Source organism: Bison bison, unplaced genomic scaffold (genome assembly GCF_000754665.1).
Source record: "Bison bison bison isolate TAMUID 2011002044 unplaced genomic scaffold, Bison_UMD1.0 scf7180017864466, whole genome shotgun sequence".
In the NCBI taxonomy this organism is placed as follows: domain Eukaryota; kingdom Metazoa; phylum Chordata; class Mammalia; order Artiodactyla; family Bovidae; genus Bison; species Bison bison.
In genome coordinates this window covers 11,512,863-11,533,214 of record NW_011495027.1, presented here as the reverse complement: position 1 = coordinate 11,533,214, position 20,352 = coordinate 11,512,863, and the positions used below count along the sequence as shown (strand labels likewise).

Sequence of the window (20,352 nt, the reverse complement as noted above, 5' to 3'; positions counted from 1 at the left end):
ACCCCACCCCATCCTGTCTACTCATGCAGTTCTCCCTTCTCGAGCCACCTTGCAAAGCATGCTTGATTCACTGTGTCTACATACTGCAATTTCCTTCTTTGTTTATGTTATTTATGTGAGTTGGTCACCTGTTGCGTAGGTAAGATTTAAATCTGGCTGTGTTGGTACGGTCAGTTTTTATTATTGCTATTCCCAGAAGGAAAATAGTATTTATAGACATGGATAAGTGTGAGATGTTATTATTTTTTCCTTTTTGATGGTAACACTTTGCTAATCATTAAAGCATGTGGTGGTGGTCATGTCTCAGCCTCAACTTTGAATGATCTGGGCTAGGGAACTATCAGAATCAGTACCATGATCATCATTTTAAAGCATGATCACTTATTCTGGATTATGTACATCTACTATGTTTGAATAAGTGTTGTTGTAACTACTGAATAGTTTGTTTTCGAATTACTTTTATTACTAAAATAACACACAGAACACTCATATTTTAAGATAGAAAAGCACCCTTTTAGTATATGTATATTCACTATATTTTTCACTATATATAGATTTATTTTCTTCTCAATAATAATGGTATACTGCGGTTTTTTTAGTGTCTGTCATTTCACTTAGTAATAGATCATGAATATAGTTCACAGTTCTTTTATAATAGAGATTTAGAATACTGTGTGGTATTCCATTATATTGACTTTATATAATCAATCCCCTGTTATTGAAATTTACTTTTTAAACACCTATTTAAGTACTTACTATGTGTCAGTCACAGCCTATCCCCATTTTACAGATGAAGAACCTGAGATTAAGTAATTTGTCCCAAAGTAAGTGGTGGAGCCAGTTTCAAACTCGGTTTAGCTGCTAATCACATTTTACTGGCCTCCCTCTACCTCTACTGAAAGGTCAAGACCTTCTTTACCTGGCAGAAAGGCTCAATCTATATAAAGTGGTTCTGGAAAAAAAAAAAAAAGGAACTGCTGTCCTGTGAGTCACTGTTACTTAGAATGATATCAGCTGTTGAGACCACATGCAAAGAGGCATTGGGGTGGCATGAGCCGTGCGAGCCCAGCAGCCTGGAGAGGTGCCCTCAGGAGAGACCGCAGACCCGGGTCCCCCCAGCTTGCTACCTGCGGCAGTCATCCTCCGGCAGAACAAAGCAAGCGGCCTGGCCTCGCCTGCGCCATGTGACCGTCCCCGCACCAGACCGAGAAGGCTAAGGAGCAGCTGCTCCTGACCAAACCCAGCCAGGGAGAAGGGCACAGGCAAGGTAGGAAGGAGCCCAGTGGCTGCCACTCTGCCCCAGAGCACTGGCAGCGCTGAGCCAGCAGAACTGTGGCCTGGGCTACGGGGAGGTGTCAGTCCAGCCTAGGAAGCAGCCTCTGGGGCAGCTTCTGGAGTGTAGGAGAATCTCCTGACTCACCCACAGAGGCTCCGGGGCGGTTGTTTCCTGGGTGATTCTGGATCCTTAGTCATCATCACCTTGAGACTGGGCTTTGGGCTTTGGCCACATTTTCTCCTATCCTCTCCTTGCCAGTGATGATCATCTGATGTCATAGCCAGCAAGGATAGTTGTTCTGTTTTACTTCTTTAATTCTACTTGTTTCATTCTACAACAGCACTGTGAGATAGAACAATATTTAGCAATAATGAAGAACTGATGCTTTTGAACTGTGGTGTTGGAGAAGACTCTTAAGAGTCCCTTGGACTGCAAGGAGATCCAACCAGTCCAATCTAAAGGAGACCAGTCCTGGGTGTTCTTTGGAAGGAATGATGCTAAAGCTGAAACTCCAGTACTTTGGCCACCTCATGCGAAGAGTTGACTCATTGGAAAAGACTCTGATGCTGGGAAGGATTGGGGGCAGGAGGAGAAGGGGACGACAGAGGATGAGATGGCTGGATGGCGTCACTGACTTGATGGATGTGAGTTTGAGTGAACTCCAGGAGTTGGTGTTGGACAGGGAGGACTGGCGTGCTGCAATTCATGGGGTCGCAAAGAGTCAGACATAACTGAGTAACTGAACTGATCTTCATTTTAGGGATAAAGAAGGGGAGCTGCTGAGAACTTAGCCAAACTGACACAGGAGAAAGGGTCTTAGGTATGGGGAATCACAGGGCTGTGACCTAGACCTCAACTGTGCCCCAAATGGGCCACCACACTCTGGACCTCAGAAGGCAACTGTGGCTGGAAGGGAAATACAAGTTGACCCCTCATGCTCCCCTTAATCCCATCTCTTCTGAGAAGAGAAAGAGGAAGCAATAGGGGGGTTTTCCCTGATAGTCCAATGGTTAAGACTTCACCTTCTAATGCAGGGGGTGTGGGTTCTATCCCTGGTTGAGGATCTAAGATCCACATGCCGTGGGGGGCCAAAAAATCAAAACATAAAACAGAAGCAATATTGTAACAAATACAGTAAAGACTTTATAAGGTCATCTGTCACACACGAACCCCACACCTGGGTTCCCACCCAAGGCAAGACTCCACCTTCTTCTCCTATCTGTAGCAGCAACCCTGGTGGAGCCAGGACCAACTTCCCTGTTTAGGAAGATGGTTGGCTTAATTGACAACAATCTAAAGAATACAGGAAAGAATCTTTAAGTGGAATTAGGGAAGACTTGCAAAAACTGGCTCTCCTACTGCTAAATGATTATTGGGGTGTGTCTAATGTGTTCTGGGTTTTTTGAAATGAAGCATTATTTTTTATGACCAAGTCCTTGAAGATAAACACCCTCCCAAAAAAATAAGTGCAGTGTTCACTAGGCTTTAAAAGATACAAAGAATTGCTGCCATCCTAGTTGGAGACACAGTGACGGTATCTCTGGATTGATGCAGTAAACCCCTCTGCAGTCTATTCTCTTTGCTATGAGCAGACCAAGTGCTCAAAGAAGCAATAAATCAAGTCACTGTCCTGCCTAAGAACTTGTGATGACTTCCCATGACCCCCAGGTAGGGTCCCAACCCCTCTCAGGGAGTTCCTAACCAGCCCAAGTCTCTGTGGAGAGGCTGAGCGCCCCACGGCCATGCTGCCCAGTGCAAATCCCAGCCCCAGCCCCTCAGAAGTTGTGTGACTTTTGCTAATGTGTCTACTTCTCTGTGTCTGTGTTATCATCTGTGAAAGGAGGCTAATAGAACCAACCTCATGGATGCCTGGCACACACTCAGTGGCCACCAGCTGTTTGTATTATTACTTTTGACCTCACTATTCTCCATTCTCCCCACCCTCCAGCCCATTACACTCCGTCCCACCCACCTCCTTTCTGTTCCTTGAATTTGCCAAACTCACTCCAACGTTTGGACCTTTGCCTGGAACTCTCTGCCCACTGCTCCACCCCCACCCAGGTGTGTGGGCTATTAGTTCTCATTTGGGGGTTTCAACTCAAGGTACCTCCTCAGAGAGGGCTTCCCTGACCACCCAGACGAAATCAGCCCAGTCACTCAAGTTTATTGCTGTCCTGTGGGCATTCCTGGAGAAGGCAATGGCACACCACTGCACTACTCTTGCCTGCAAAATGCCATGGATGGAGGAGCCTGGAAGGCTGCAGTCCATGGGGTCGCTGAGGGTTGGACACGACTGAGCGACTTCACTTTCACTTTTCACGTTCATGCATTGGAAAATGAAATGGCAACCCACTCCAGTGTTCTTGCCTGGAGAATCCCAGGGACGGGGGAGCCTGGTGGGCTGCCGTCTATGGGGTTGCACAGAGTTGGACGTGACTGAAGTGACTTAGCAGCAGTGGGCATAACTGCAATGATGGAAATGTTCTGTATCTGTACCACTAGCTGCTATCCTCATGTGGCTCTCCAGGACTTGAAATGTGGCTAGTGTGAACTGGAGAACTGAATATTTAATTTAATTTCATTCTAATCAGTTTGGACTTAAATGTAAATAACCACATGTAATTAATGGCTGCCATACTGGACAGTATAGTGCTGGCCTTACCTAACTTCATGACCTTCTGAGCATTCATCGCTCCCTGAAATTACCTTGCTGGTCCCTTGCCTGCTGTTTATGGTCTGATTCCCCAACTAGAGTGTGCACTTAGTAAAAGTGGGGGTCTCGCCTTGTTACTGCTATGTCACTACATGCCAAGGAAAAGTGTCTGGTTCTTTGTTGGGGCTCATGAAGTTTTGTTGAATGAATGAATGAATGCACATATAAAAGTACTTTGTAAACCATAATGCATTATATAAATGTAGTATGTATTATCATTATATGTACATATAATAGGAAAGTGTGTGTAGGTGTTCGCCTTTTTAAAAAGTCCCCAGCATGTGCACTCATATACACACATGCAAAACTGACCTTTAAAAAATGAATAATTTTTAAAAGTAGTTTTCTTATTTTATGAATGTATTCTTTATCTCTCTAAATAAGATCCCTCACCACAAGATTGCATGTGTAACCTCCCCTGCCTCTAGTAAGTAGAGGACGGCTTGACCTGACCAAAATTCCACTTCTTCATCACTTCTAAGCTGCTATGGCAGGCACACCTGTGAGTTCTTCTGTCTGGCGCCGGCCTCAGCGGCCAGCCCTGGACCATAGAGAGCAGGATGCTTCTTGGAGCCCTGGGCCTGTTTGCTTCGCAGAGACCAAGGCTCTGGGCTTGATGGCAATCAGCCCTAAAGCCTCTGAAGTGCATGGGTAGCTGCCACTGTGACTCTAATGAAAAGGTGAGGATTCCCAAGGGGACTGCAGTATTCTTGAAATTAGAAACAAGACGGGAGCAGACCCTCTCCTTCCTGTGGGAGTAGCTAGAGCAGAAGTGCTGAAATATGATGCCCAGGGCTTCTGGTAGGGCTGGAACCAGCCCAGTTCCATGCCACTGGCTGGTGTGAGGTTTCCAGAGAGGGCCCAGGCTGTGATCTGACTTCCATCTTGAAGAAGCATCGTGGCCCATGGCTGCCTCCAAGGGAACACTACAGCTGAAGCTGCAGAGTCAAATCATGGACAGGGCACGTCATTGCTCCATCAGGCAGGATCTGGGCCTGAACCTGGAAACTCCATGGGCTTCTGGAGGGCCTGGTGGCCACAGGGGCTACTTTCATTGTTCAAAACCAGGTGCTGGGTCCGAGAACCAGGTCAGCTGGCTTTAAGAAGCTGGCCATGCCCTCCCCTGCCCTCAGGCCTGAGCTGATAAGTTGACAGCACAAAAGGGAGACCGTTAAACTGCAGTTGTTTTTCAAGACTTTCTGGCCCGTGTGCTTGGATTTCTTGCAACATTCTCCCTCCCTACATAAAATCTGTCCCATCCCTCAACCTTCCTGCATACACCACTCTATCTAGACTCATACTTTCCTACTTGCCTCCTATACCATCAAACAGGATGCTTGGACAGTGTGAAGGAAGCATTAGCCTGGGTTCAGCTTCAGGAAGGCATCTGTCACAGTGACATGGGTATGTGGGCGTGGATGTGCGTGGGGATGGGATGTGCACAAGGCTGTGTGTGTTGTGTGGGCGTGGATGTGCGTGGGGGTGGGATGTGCACAAGGCATGTGTTTTGGCCCTAAGACTCTCCACCATGACAGTGTTTCTCCCCGGATTCAGGTGGATGGGTCGATACCTTTAGGAAGGTGAGGCTCCTTTTGTGGATAAAGTGGTGTGTCCACTGCTCGCCCCACCCCAAACCACAGGTTCGTGCCTTTTCTGGGATCTTCACCCAGCCCCTTTCCTGGGTCAGGTCCCACCCTGCCCCTGCCAGTGACTCGGCTGCTCTCAGAGGAGAAGACGGCGATGGGGCAGATATCAGTTAGATGACTAGTGGCTCAGCAACACAGGAAGTGGTTCTTTTGCCTCAGACACCCACTACCTGCTTGGTGAGTCACCAGGAGAATGTTGGCCTCCAGGGCAGCCCTCTGTGTCCCTGTCCTGCAGGGCCAGTAGACACAGAAAAGAGAGGCAAATGCATCTTTGGAAAGAAGCCCTGGGGGCTGGCCCAGAACATGGGCATGAGTGGAGCAAAACAGGTCACTAATGTCAAATAGGTACCCGCCCCCCACCCCACCCCCCACCCCCACCATGGTCCTGCCCAACCACACTCTGCCCTGTGCTGCCCAGTCTGTACCACATCATTTTTGTGAATGGCTTTATATTATGTTGTTTCTTATAACTGTTCATTTTAAAAAATCTTTTTGTGAAGACGTGTCTCATGCATGGAATCTGTGGGGCTTTCCTATTGCCTACCTGACCAGACACATATGTGGGAGATAGTGGCCATCAGGGATGGGCCTTCGAGTTTCTTTTATTCCAGTGGTGGGAACTTGTGGCCAAGGGGTAGCCTGTCACTCAGGGATCTTCCTCTGCTCTGAAAGGCATATTTTGGGTCAGGCCCCCTAAGGGAAGCTCCGTAAAGGGCCCTAGTGACCGTGGACAACACATCCTATGAGCTTCTTTCAAAGAATGTGAAGGATCCCACGAGGCCAGTTATTTTTATGGTTCTTCAGCACCTGCAAGGGCCAGGCCCCATGCTTGACTCTTCCCCGTTATTGTGTCTAATTCTCAAGGGCCTGTCTAGGATGTGAGTGCTCTTGGCATCTCCATTTTACACAGGGACGCTGTGGACCAGAGAGGGGCATAGCAATCTGTGAGGTCACACAATCTCTAGTGGCAGGACCTGTCCTCAAGCCAAGTCTGAAACTGACTCTGAAGGCTGCACTAGTACCCACCACTCTGTCTGCCTCCCCCTGATTGCTGTCCACCACCAGCCCCCCACACCCTTGCCTCCGAGGCTGCTTCCCTTCCCAAAAGTCCTGAGCATCAAAATCCCCTCCACCGACGTAACTTCCTGTGGAATCTGCTGAGAAGATTGCTCCCGACTGTGTCCATTTGTTCTCCACAGGAGGATCCTGTAGGGGAAAGATTATCAAAATATTTGTTGGCCTTGCAGGAGACTCTTTGAGTCGTTGCCTAGCCCCACTGGATGTGGGAAGTGCCACCATCCCTCCTGGCTTCTGTTTGTATCCGGCTGCTGAGCAGGGGAGAGGGGAGCAATATTTAGCTTTCCGTGAGCCCATCAGGGATGCTCAAGTGCAGTACAGATGTTGGACAGATAATAGACATTTAAGAATTTTATGGTTCGGAGCACTATGTGGGATCTAAATCTGAGCTGAGTGAAGTGCAGTTAGCATACAGCTGAAGTCCTGGGTGCTCAGAGCCCCTGGTTGGTGGCATGAGCCCTGGTTCTCCCTCAGAAGATCCAGCATCTTGCCTGGCTCTGCACTTGGGCTTGTTTCTTCACCCCTGAAATGAGGTTGAGGGCAGCGAGAAGAAACAGTCTTTGGAGGTAGGGCAGCCTGTAGGAACCAGGCTGTGTGCGTTTGATTCCAAGGCCTCATCATAAGAGCTGGGAGACTTTGGGCAAGCGCTGACACCTCTCTGGGTCTCGGTTTCCTTGTTTGTACTCTGAGGATTAAATGGGTCTCTACGTAATGTCCCTGGAACAGTGCTTGGCTGTTACACAATAAGCTCTCAGTAAACATGGCTATTACTCTTTACAGCCCCTTCCTGCTCTCACATTTTATTAACTCAACTGTGGGTTTTGGCAATTGTTCCCTAAGAAATGATGTTTTGACTGAGCAGTGGGTTGAGAAGCTAGCTGGAGGTAAAGAAATTTCTTCCTTGTTGGCTCGCATGTAATTAACTCAAGAATTCTATCCACTCCTCCCCCTCACAAGGTATGGCTTTAATGCAATGATTTTACCTATGTAAAAATCCTTGTCATGGGGAAGAAGCAAGAAATGAAATGTCCCCTGAGAATGTTCTGAAATTATGAATGGGAAGGAAATCCTAGGGGGATATGCTTTAGTTGCTAAAGCAAAACTCCTCAAGCTTATTTCAGTTCCTTTTCCCTATTTTGAATTTCTCTCTCCTCAAGGAAGGATCTTTGCAGGTGACATACTATGGGTGAAAAAACAAAAAAAAACCCACGTGTCAGAGTCAGACAGACCAGGAAATTCAGATTGGATCCCTAGAGATTCCTAGCTGGCCAGGGTGATTTCTTCTGTCTGAAGCAAAGTTTCTTCATCTATAAATGGAGATGATATTTATTTTATAGGGTTGTTGGAGAATTAAATATGACCATGTATGCACAGCATCAAAAAGCTAGAGGTGCAGAAAAACTAATTCCCCTACTCTAGCCTCCTCTCCACATCTGTGCCCAAGAGGCTCCTTAACTTGCATGTCTCCTTCTGTCCCAAGACGAAAAGGCAGGAGGCAACCCCCAGGCTCTCTTACGTTGTGTGCTGTTAGCTTTCAGAATGAGGCTGTAATCCTGTAAGTTCCCCTGGCAGGTTACCACCCATGGAGTGAGAACCAAAAGTAGATGCTGTTAAGGTAAAGCTGTAAACAAGAGAGGAACAAAGTGGGAAACTCAGCAACCCCTTCTCACTTTTGGCGTTCAGTCACAAGCTGGTGGCCTTGTCTCCAGTCGAGGGCTCCACTAACAGCAGAAAGAAGTGGTCACAGGTGGAGTTCAGGAGACTGCCTGTCTTTACCAGGTGTCCTCCAGCCTGCTCAGGAATGGGGCATTAGGGTTTAGGTGGCGGGGGCCACAGTCTGAATATGCTGATCTTTCCCCTGGCCATGGGGGCCTTGGATGACTGGAGATGGGTAGGAAGGAGTGGGGTGGTGGGGAGGGGGTGACAAGGAGAAGGACACAACCATGAGGCTGGGCAATATCTCAGTGGGCTGAAATTCTGAGCCCCCCACTAGGAGGGTCCCTTGGGCTCCCCAAACCTCTCTTTACCAGGTGTCCTCCAGCCTGCTCAGGAATGGGGCATTAGGGTTTAGGTGGCGGGGGCCACAGTCTGAATATGCTGATCTTTCCCCTGGCCATGGGGGCCTTGGATGACTGGAGATGGGTAGGAAGGAGTGGGGTGGTGGGGAGGGGGTGACAAGGAGAAGGACACAACCATGAGGCTGGGCAATATCTCAGTGGGCTGAAATTCTGAGCCCCCCACTAGGAGGGTCCCTTGGGCTCCCCAAACCTCTCTTTACCAGGTGTCCTCCAGCCTGCTCAGGAATGGAACATTAGAGTTTCGGTGGCTAGGGCCACAGTCATGAATATACCAAACTCTTATCATTTCTGCCAGGTCCTGAGTTATTCTGGCCATCACCTAAGCTGTTTCACTACTGTTATCAATGTCTTCTCCATTAGGGCTGCTGCAATCCCAAACAAACCGTTTTTGCAAGCTAAAAACAAGGACCTCCTTGTCTAAGAAAATGTCGTTCTATACCAGGACACACAACTTGGCAAGTGGGTGCACAGGCTGGATTTCAGGCCTCATTTACGGCTTCATCTGAGCAACCTTGTGAACAGCCTGCACAACTGCACATGGCAGCCCTATTTTCCATGCTCTGCTTTAATGATCTGGATTGGCCATGCTGCTTCTGTTGCCTCCTCTGAACTCATTGCTCCTGACTCTGCTGTAACCCTCCCCTTAGCATGGCTGGCTTTTGACAGGCTGCAAAAGAGAGACTGGCACTGTCAGCTTTTCCAGCCCCCTCTGTGGAAGGAGCTGTGACCCCTGACTAGGGCCAGGCCAGAGGACACTTGAAGGGCTCCACAGACTCCAATTCAACACTCTTCTCTCTGACATTATTCGGCACTCAAGGCCCAGCAGTATTATATACCCCATATCCCATAACAGTGTGAATCCCCTGCTTATTCAAGGAGCTTCTGCAGAAGTTGAAGTCAGCATCCGCTTCCACTGTGTTCAAGGGAGTACACTCTGGAGCTCTGAGAATTCTAGCATTGGTCCAGCCTCTTCACTTTTCTTCCCAGAGGGCCAGCAGATTGGCTTGTAAATAGACCTCCTAAAGGCTTACTCTGACATCTCAGGATTCCTGAGGAGGGCAGGTATATTGTCAGGATACTCCCAGCATACATAATCACAGTATTCCCTCACCAGTGACCTGGCCCTTAGGGTTTAAGGTGCTCTGAAAACATGGTGTTTTATGATTCCATCTTCCTCTACTTTATACTCATGGTCCCTGCCAGAATATCTGGACCACCTGTTAGCCATGAATGGTTCAAAGCCAAGTTTCTGGAAACTTTGCCAATAGCCAGGAGAGGCCACTCTCTTTAAGGAGCAGGGATAAAGGTGGGCTGACTCCTGGGTGGTCCTCCTGCTTCACTCTGAGAGGCAGTGGGAGGAGAAGGTTGGCTTCAGACACATTCACAGGTGCAAGGAAGAGCCAGCTCTCAGTTACTATGGTAACAACTAGGGCTGGAGGGAGGTTGTAAACCTGTAAAACTATCCTCAAACTTTCTTTCCACAGTTAGCAGTTGAGTTTGCCAATGTAATCTGGTAAGCATAGAGTGTTAGAGGAATACTTTCAAGGATCACTAACCCTGCCAAACAGAACCAAAAACTTTGATGATGCCTGGGCTGAGGGCAGAGGGTGGGGTGAAAGCTGGTTAGATAAAGGAAGGACGAAATTGTGAGCATTGACATGGAGGCATGGAATAAACTGATGAGTTCAGGAGAGCCATCCTGGATAGTTTGGACTTCAACTTGTGGGTGATGAGAAGCTCCTGAGGGGCTTTACGTGATGGAGAGATGGGATGAGGCTGTATTTTAGATATGTCACTCAGATGACTGAGTGGAAGACTGACTGGAAGAGGGCAGGATGAGAAGGAGAGAGACCAGCTGGGAGATGATGCCCAGGTGAGAGAGAGTGAGGACCTTGACTGGAGACATGATGGGGAGAAGGAGAGGAGGGCGTGAATCTGAGGACTAGTTAGGCATGAAATCCTCAGAACTCGGTGAGTGGTTGGCTGTGTATTGTGGGGGTGTGCGGATGGAGAGAAATGAATACCAGGATGTCTTCCAGGGTTCTAGCTTGGGCAACCAGATGAATGGAAGTATCATCCTGACACATGAAAATACAAAAGGAGGAGGCCCCGGCTTTTTGGTTAGTTAGGTTTGGGAAGTGCTATATTGAACTGAATTTTGAACTGTCCATGCCATAATCAGCACTTCACAGGCACAAGAAGCAGGTTGCATTAAGACTATGAAAGTGCACGTGATGACCAGAAAGAGTAGGCTGAGCTCGGGACCTGGCCACATCCACTTTCAAGGTGGCTGGAGAAAGAGGACCAGCAAAGAAGACTGACTGGGAACTGCGGAAGATGTGGGAAGAGAATCAGGGGAAAATGGTGTCTCAGAGGTCAAGGGAGTAGAAAGATTCATGAAAAATGGAGTAGTCATGAATGTCTGCTTAGCAAAAAGTTCAATTACACAATGTCTGAATCGTGTCCACTGGATCATGTACGTTGTAAATCATTGTCAGCCTCAGGGAGAGCAATTTCACTGGAAGGCCTGGGGCAGAGACAACTGCAGAGCCTTTGGTGAAAGGAAGGAGAGAAACAAGATGGTAGATGGCAGAGGAAATGAAGCACAGGTGCAGGTTGCTGGGCTGAGAGGTCGTGTCCTTTGGGCCTCAGAGGTGTTATCACAGGACAGGAGTGGGCGGTTTTGAGGACTGTAGCCAGCTCTAGCATAAACAGGGGGAGGACAGTCAAGGTTTCCCAAACGTGCCTGATCAAAAGGACACATGAGATTTTGTTAAACATGGGGTCTCCTGGTCTCCACCTGGATCTTTCTAATCCAGATCTCTAGGGGAAGGAGCTGGGAATCTGCATGGTCAAATTTCCCAGGTGATTCTTATGATGATCAGGCAAGTTTGAGAACACTGATATCAGGGCAGGAAAGAGGAGTTTAGAGAAGATTGGATGGAGGAGAGGTTTGGAAGACACCCTGGGAAGGGAGCAGGGAGAGATGGGCCAGGCAAGAGGAGAGCCCTGGAGAGAGGTGAAGGAGAGGATTCATGTCAGGAGGGCTCACATTTGGGATGCTGAGCAAGGATCTACCTGGGGAGCTCTACCTTGAAAGAAGTATAGCAGACTCAGTTTCTGGTATCCTGGTGGGGAGACAGAACAGTGTGCTCTGAAACATGTGTGGGTCTGGGTTTGGATCATCTCTCCTCTGAAGAGTTGTCTCAGATGTAAATAGGGTGGTTGAAACTTGAATCAACTCATTGGCCTTGCTTCCTTTGACTGGCCGTCCTGTCCATCTTTCTATGCCCTTATTGTCTGGCTCTCAGGTCCCGAGAGCAGATGGTCAGTACTTGTCATCTGGGTTTCAAAGCAAAAGTGCTCTATTAAGTTACCTCATCTCTGTTTCCAAACAGAATCAGTAAACAGTCCATTCTAAAAAGGGGTTTACACCATCCCCCAAACTTCATGGGCTTAGCTAATTCTCTGAGAACTGGGGAGGGTCCCCTTTTCTCCTCTTTGTGCAGGGCAGCTGGAGTCTGGGACCTGGCACCAGAGGGACACGTAAGTGGAATCGACAGCCACTGGTGTGGTACCACCCTCTCCTCCATTCTTTGCATAGCCCGCCCCTGAAACTCCCCAGGGAGCCAGGTGAGCTTGAAGTAGCCAGTAGTGGAAGGAGAGACTTGAACTTTAGAACCCTGTCAAATCTATATTCCTCTAATACTTTCTGGACATGTGACTGTGGGCAACTTAACCTCAATTTCCTCATCTGTAAAGTAGGGTCATAATACTAACTCAGGGCACTGCCATGAGGATCGAATGGGCAAACCACACAGAGATGCCAGTTGTAGGAACTCAAGCAGTGGGCAGGGCTGGCCACCATCAGTCACTATAGATGACACTCTACACTGAGCTCAGAGCAAATGGGAGAGGGCAGTGTGGGAGAGGCAAGGGAGCTTGCAGGGGGGTGGGTCGGGGGAGGGTCCCTGGAGTTCCTGTTGAGTAGTTTCTGTCCCTGCTGCTGCTGCTAAGTCGCTTCAGTTGTGTCCGACTCTGTACGACCCCATAGATGGCAGCCCACCAGGCTCCCCCGTCCCTGGGATTCTCCAGGCAAGAACACTGGAGTGCGTTGCCATTTCCTTCTCCAATGCATGAAAGTGAAAAGTGAAAGTGAAGTCGCTCAGTTGTGTCTGACTCTTAGCGACCCCATGGACTGCAGCCCACCAGGCTCCTCCCTCCATGGGATTTTCCAGGCAAGAGTACTGGAGTGGGGTGCCATTGCCTTCTTCGGTTTCTGTCCCTAGTAATTGTCAAATCATTACTGTATAGTCTGTGTTGACAGAAGCATTTTACTTGTCCTTTATTTTCTCTTTGTGACCAAAGATGGTAACAGTATATTATTATTTCTTTATAAATTACCTCCAGGTCGGGAACCACCTGATCTGCTGTCCCCAATACTTATGTTCTGTGGGACACTCTCTAAGGTGTTCGTTAGCAGTATACTCTGAACAAAGAAACAGAAGCCGTAAGTCTAATCAGCTGGAGCACATCCCCAAGGAAGGCCAACATGACTCAGTGCAGAGTATGTGAGGATTATTCACTAATTTCCTTCCATGTGGTGCATTTGTCACTGCCTGGTCACACTGTGAGGAAGTGCGCCTGTCACACCCTCCAAGTTCATGAGCCCTGAGACAGACAGGGTCACATGGGGGGTACACGGGGGCTTGAACTTCCTGGAAATGCTGACAACTGAGATGTCCCACTCCCATTCAGACGGGTCTTTCCAGCGGGAGGAGATTAGGCTGCACATGGTCTTAGCCTGCCTCAGCCTCAAACAGGGAAAAGGAATTGTCCCCAGTTGCCCGGGGATGCCCAGGATGACAGCTGACACCTCTGCTGTGGGAGGTTGCTGAGCCAGGCCTTTGCACGTGTCATCTGGGAGGCTGGTTAGTGCACGGGTTCTGAGCCTGTAGGTCCGGAGCGGAGCCGAGATCAGGATTTCTGACAAGCTCCCAGGAATGGTGAGGCTGCTGCTCCCTGACCACTCAGGGCAGGAAATGCTCAAGGACTCACCATACACCTGTGACCCGTCTATGTGGTTTCCTGCCATGGTATATTCAAGAGTGCATGGAGGCCCAGACTGTGGACCCCAACTCACTGAAGACTCCCACCCACCCGCATCCTGTGTCTGAAAGTCCGTTGAGAATCCAGTTCACAAATATCTACTGGGCACCTCCTACCAAGTGCTGGGCAATGTGTTCAAGTCTTACCCCATCCCAGAGAGCTTGCTTCTTTTAAGTGTCACACCTCTATCCCCCAGCATTCTCAAGCCATTCAACCCAAACTCATGATGGGAGGTGATGTAGGCAGTGAAGTCAGAGAGTCCAGTCAAGGGCTCTCCATGTCTTAGCCATGTGAACTTGGCTAATTTCTCTGCCTCTGTATTCTCACCTGTGAAATGGGTTTACTAACTTTTTCCTCTCTGTGTTGCTGAAAGGATGGATTGAGATGTGGTAAAGCACTTAGTCTAGTGCTAGGAAACATAGCTGTTACCATCAAAATTTTTAAAAATTTATTTTTAATTGAAGGATAATTGCTTTACAATATTGTGTTGGTTTCTGCCATACATCAGCATGAGTCAGCCATTGGCATACATATGTCTCCTCCATCTTAAACCTCCCTCCCACCCTATCCCACCCTTCTAGGTTGTCACAGAGCACCGAGTTTGAGCTCCCTGTGTCGTACAGCAAATTCCTGCCTGCTTATCATTGCAGTTTAGGCTCTTTTCTCCCATAGAACATGTGGTGATCTACTCCTCAATGCCGACTCTTATGCTAATTCCAGGGCACTTTGCTGTTGTTGTTCAGTCGTTCAGTCCTGTCCTACTCTTTGCAACCCCAGGGACTGCAGCAAACCAGGCTTCCCTGTCCTTCACCATCTCCTGGAGCTTGCTCAAAGTCATGTCCATTGAGTCAGTGATGCCTTCCAACCATCTCATCCTCTGTTGTCCCCTTTTCCTCCTGCCCTTAATCTTTCCCAGCATCAGAGTCTTTTCCAATGAGTCAACTCTTCACATGATGTGGCCAAAGTATTGGAGTTTCAGCTTCAGCATCAGTCCTTCCAATGAACACCCAGGACTGATCTCCTTTAGGATGGGCTGGTTGGATCTCCTTGCAGCTCAAGGGACTCTCAAGAGTCTTCTCCAACACCACAGTTCAAAAGCATCAATTCACTGGCGTTCAACCTTCGTTATGGTCCAACTCTTGCATCCATACATGGCTACTGGAAAAACCATAGCTTTAACTAGACAGACCTTTGTTGGCAAAGTAATGTCTCTGCTTCTTAATACACTGTCTAGGCTTGTCATAGCTTTTCTTCCAAGGAGCTTGACTGTGTTCTATTTGGTGACCTCGATACTGTCAACAGGACCATCAAAGGAATTCCAAATGGTCACCACCTAAGATGTGCCCCACACCAACCGAGTGGGGTGGGGAGAGAGGATGTTGGGGAGGGACGGGTTCATATGAGGAGGGAATCAGAGAAAAGAAAAGGACCAGATGTATGACCTCAGCCAATTTTCCAATTTGCTGTCCCAGCTGCTCTGCCTCTGGGGTACAGAGGTACCTCACTACTGATAATGCAGTACCACTGGCTGTAAATAATTTATTTAAAAAATAAACTGATAGACATAAGCTTGTCCTTATCATAACAACACTTTTACACATCCAAGGGATTTTAAAAATTTTTATTGTAATGTTTCATCATGGCGTTTTCCCAGCATACACAAAAGTAGAGACAAAAGCATCACAAACCCCAGCTGTAATATTTATCCACATTTTAGTAACCAAAAGGTGTCTTGAGTGAAAGAGAAAGTTGTGGGATCACACCTTATACCCTGGGCTCAAACACCGTAAGCATTCAAATGGGAGTAAGTTATGCAATGTTAATGTCTAGCTGGAAAAAAGGTTGAGAACTCTTCCTCTTTCTGATCCACTTCCCCAGTTGCTCTCCCTTCTCTCTGGAGACTTGTAATGACCTCGACCTCCCAGGGATTGGTTGAGACTAAAAAATGGGTGGTGGGCTTGGAGCCTCACAAGAGGAGAGAACAGTTCCTCCTTGGCTCCTGCCTGACCTCTGGTGCTTTGGGAAAATAGGGAAGGATCAGGATGAAGCTAGAGGCAGATGCTGAAGCTGAAACTCCAATACTTTGGCCACCTGATGGGAAGAACTGACTCATTTGAAAAGACCTTGATGCTGGGAAAGATTGAAGATGAGAGGAGACGAGGACGACAGAGGATGAGATGGCATCACCGACTCAATGAACATGTGTTTGAGTAAACTCCGGGAGTTGGTGATGGACAGGAAGGCCTGGCATGCTGCAGTCCAAGGGGTCGCAAAGAGTCGGACACGACTGAGCGACTGAACTGAGAGGCAGAGCTGAGAGCCTGATGGCTCAGGGCTGGACTGTGCTCTGGACCCTCAGCCGGCTTCCTGCAGCCACCTGCCTGCAGCCCCCTGCCTCCTCCACAATGGCTTGTGTCCCTTTTGTAGAACGACTGCTGTTCAGATAAGGACCCTAAACAGCAGAGTAAAAGGGGCAGGGTAATCTGCCCCTGGGCTGTGTGGACCCCACCCACAGGGGGTTTGTCACACTTGTCATCCCTGAAGTGTAGGGAGGCCATTTCCCACCCTCAGCAACAGCCGCACTGGAATGGGTGGGGCGTTCCCCCGGTGGTACTGTTCCTCCCAGACTCATCACTTTTCTAGCACATTTCTTCTGAGAAACTGTGATCACCACTTCCCAACAGGGTGTCCCCACAGCAACTCAGATGGTTGTTGTTGCTGTTGTTGTTGAGTTGGATCCAGCTCGTTTTGATCCCAGGGACTGCAGCATGCCGGGTTTCCCTGTCCTTCACTGTCTGCTGGAGTTTACTTAAACTCATGAACATAGAGTCAGTGATGCTATCTAATTCAGGCAGTGGGATCTGTGAAAAGATGGTCGACATGGAATTAGAAAGGCTAAATTTCAGTCCTGGCTCTATTATTTAATTGGCTTGGTGACTTTGGGCAAATTCCTGAACCTTAATACCCTTATTCTAAAAATGGAATGATGACATTTTACCCCAGAATGATTTTGAAACTCACCTAAATACTGTTAATTTTGTTTTCTTAACTGGACTGGCTGTAGGCCAAACTGTGAAGTGTTAATTCAGCACTTTTCAAGTTCTGGGTCTGAGCCCAGCTCCCTGCGTGTTCCCAACTCCTCCTTCTCCACTTACCTCTAAAGCACCAGATGCTGCCAGGCAGCCAATCAAGAAAACAGCCAATTAAATTAACATACAGTAAAGGGCTGATCATTTAAGCTTAATAGAGGAAATAGTCTGTGTTTGTCAAGTACTTGCTAAATGCCTGGCACTAAACATATTTTGTGTAGTTCTCAAAGTGGTCTCCTGAGTTATGTGACGATCTCATCTCCATTTTACAAATGGAGAAAATGACCCAGAAGTAAGACACTTGCTAAGAATCACACAGTTAACCAGCAGAAACTGGGATTCAGGTGTGTCTGCCTCTAAAAGCAGTGCTATTTACCTGTTTGTTTATGTCATCTTTTTGAGGCACTATAATCCAGCGATTAAGAGCACGAAGTCTGAGCCAACTGGCATGGGTTCAAAGCTCAACACCTTTATATATCTCTGTGTGACCTGGGCAAGGACTGAGTCCTTATCTGTAGAAAGGGTTAAGAAAGTGCCCTCTCACAGGATTATTATAGAATTAAATTGGTGAATATACATAAAGCTGTTAGAACAGTACTTGACACATAGTAGTGTATGTATTAGTTGTTCAGTCCTGTCCAGACTCTTTGCAACCCCATGGACTGTAGCCCACCAGGCTCCTAAATGGAATTACCTGTCCATGGAATTCTCCAGGCAAGAATATGGAAGTGGTAGCCATTCGCTTCTCTGGGGAATCTTCCTGACCCAAGGATTGAACCTGGGTCTCCTGTATTGCTGGTGGATTCACTGTCTGAGCCACCAGTAGAAATTATTTTTAATTATGAAAGAAATCAGTGCTCATTGGAAAAAATGCAAACAGATTAGGATAGCATAAAGGAAAAAGCAAAGTTCCCTCTCACTTTTCTGTCCATTTAACCCCTCAGTATGATGGGAGGAAATTCTTACATATGTTTTGTACATGTAGACACATAATCCCCACACAAATTCATTATTTTTATATTAATGAGGCAATTTTCTTTTTTCACTTAACATTTCACAGGTATCATTCTGTGTCAGTACCTATAAAATTACCTCATTCTTATCAGCTGCATAGTATGGGCATGCTACAATTTAGGCGTTCCTCTGCAGATAACCATTTTTTTTTTAACTGCACATAATGCTGCTGTGAATATCTTCCTGTGTACAGATGAGTGAGCATTTCTGCAGGACAGATTCCTAGAAGTAGAATCCCTTGGCAAAGTGCACATTTACAGCCTGGGTTCTATTAAGTCATCCATTAAGGAGTAACATTGCTTTACAAAAAGAGCATGGCAGAGGTCAGTGCCTAACACAAAGGAATTAGCAACTAATGATAGAGTTTTAAGTGATAAAATTGCTAGGAAGATTTTTTTTTTAATAAGATGGCAGATGTGAGTGTCTCAGCCATGTCTCACACACCGTGCTCCTAGGCTGAAGCCCACTCATCTGGAGGGCCAACTTTGCTCTCACAGGTTGAATGAGGACATCCAAGTAAGTCAGGTTTTCCCATCAGCCTGACTTCTCCTGTGTAGGGGAGCTGGTAGGCGTCATACTCCCTTCATCTCTCTGACTGTCCGGGTTCCTTCTTCTGCACTAGAACACAGCTGGCAGGGCTCACCTCTACTTGCCATTGGGCAGTCTGCAGCCTCTAAACTGAGCCCTTCCTGTTGTAACTCAAGAGGGCAGCCAGGTGGCCATTGCACCAGGTCACACATACGTTTGTTTCCTCTTTGTTTCCACAGTAAAGCATTTCTTCTTCAAAACTCCTCTCCTTTATTTTCACCAGCATCTGTCCCCCAGTACTTTCCATCTCTCCCTTCTCTGTTTCTCCACAGCACAGGGAACCTCTATCACAGCCAGTCCTTCTCTCTGTACCTGTCCTGTATTCCCCTCAAGGACAGAAGTTCCGGTTGATGTACTCATCTGCATATCATGCTGGGTTGGTGATGATTTCCATATGGTAGGGCTCAATGAATTGGTCTTCTAAGTGACATTTTCAATAATAAAAATAATACATGCTTACTTAAGAAAAAATGGAAAGCGGGAGCTATGTGTGTGTGTATTCAGTCGCTCAGTTGTGTCTGACTCTGTGACCCCATGGACTGTAGCTCACCAGGCTCCTCTGTCTGTGGGATTTCCCAGGCAAGATTACTGAAGTAGGTTGCATTCCCTTCTCTAGGGGATCTTCCCAACCCAGAAATCAAATCTGCATCTTCTGCATTGCAGGCAAATTCTTTACCATCTGAACCACCAGGGAAGTCTGGAGCTGTGTAAATAAGAACATTAAAATCATCTGGAATTCCATAATTATCCACAGGCATTTTAGATCATTTTCTTCCAAATATTGCCTAAGTTGAGAAGCTAATTAATGCAAAACTTGTCATCAAATTAAGGAAGTCACTGGGGATGAGGGTCCAAGTTCCATGAACTGGTGGTTCAAATATGTGCCTTATATAGAAAATGAGCCTGTGTTATCAAGAACTCCATCTTTTTTTCTCTCATTCCTTCATTCAGTAAGTATTTATTGAGGATCTATTGAACTGTAGTCCTCCTACAGTGACTTTTCTAGCTGATATGACTGGGCATTTATGGCCATCATATAGGCCTCTTGAAAGCTGAGTTGACTTCTCTGCTTGGAAGACTGGGATTCCCATGACACCAGGCCCATGGCTAGCTCTTCATGGGCCAGGAGCTTAGAGGATAAGAATTCTGAAAGTACCATAGCATTTTCTCCTCTGGTCTATGTCAGAGCTGCCCCTTCTTTGGGACAGTGGTTTATAGTATAGTAACCTCAGGGAGAAGGCAGTGGCAACCCACTCCAGTACTCTTGCCTGGAAAATCCCATGGACGGAGGAGCCTGGTAGGCTGCAGTCCATGGGGTCGCTAAGAGTCGGACACGACTGATCGACTTCACTTTCACTTTTCACTTTCATGCATTGGAGAAGGAAATGGCAACCCACTCCAGTGTTCTTGCCTGGGGAATCCCAGGGACGGGGGAGCCTAGTGGGCTGCCATCTATGGGGTCGAACACAGTCGGACACAACTGAAGCGACTTGGCAGCAGCAGCAGCAGCAACGTCAGGGAATTCTCAGTTTCTCTGTCTGTGATTGTTCAAGTTCAGATCTTCTGTATGACCTTCATCAGTGATAGACTAAGCATCTGTTGTTCCTTACTTGTTACCATGTGGAGCTGAGTAAAGCTTAAATTTTAGGAGTTATTCTTCCTTTAAGTGCATTTTGCCCAATGCCTGCTCCAGCTACCTGTTAACTAATGATGTTACAGGGTGAGGCTCAACAAATTACTTTGTGGCAGGTGGTGATCAATG

At 47.4% G+C, this 20,352-nt stretch overlaps 1 protein-coding gene across 2 annotated transcripts in view; it reads left to right on the top strand.

Annotated features, from left to right (window-relative positions):
• BCAR3 (breast cancer anti-estrogen resistance 3) overlaps positions 1 to 20,352 on the top strand; it is a 221,620-nt gene that overhangs the window by 67,022 nt on the left and 134,246 nt on the right. Inside the window, exon 1 of one of the 2 annotated variants that reach the window (XM_010860469.1) lies at positions 1,027 to 1,267. The exons of the other annotated variant lie outside the window; for it this stretch is intronic. The gene's annotated coding sequence lies outside the window, so the exon portion shown is untranslated. Of the gene's footprint in view, positions 1 to 1,026; positions 1,268 to 20,352 lie in introns of those variants that run through there. 2 annotated transcript variants of the gene reach the window in all.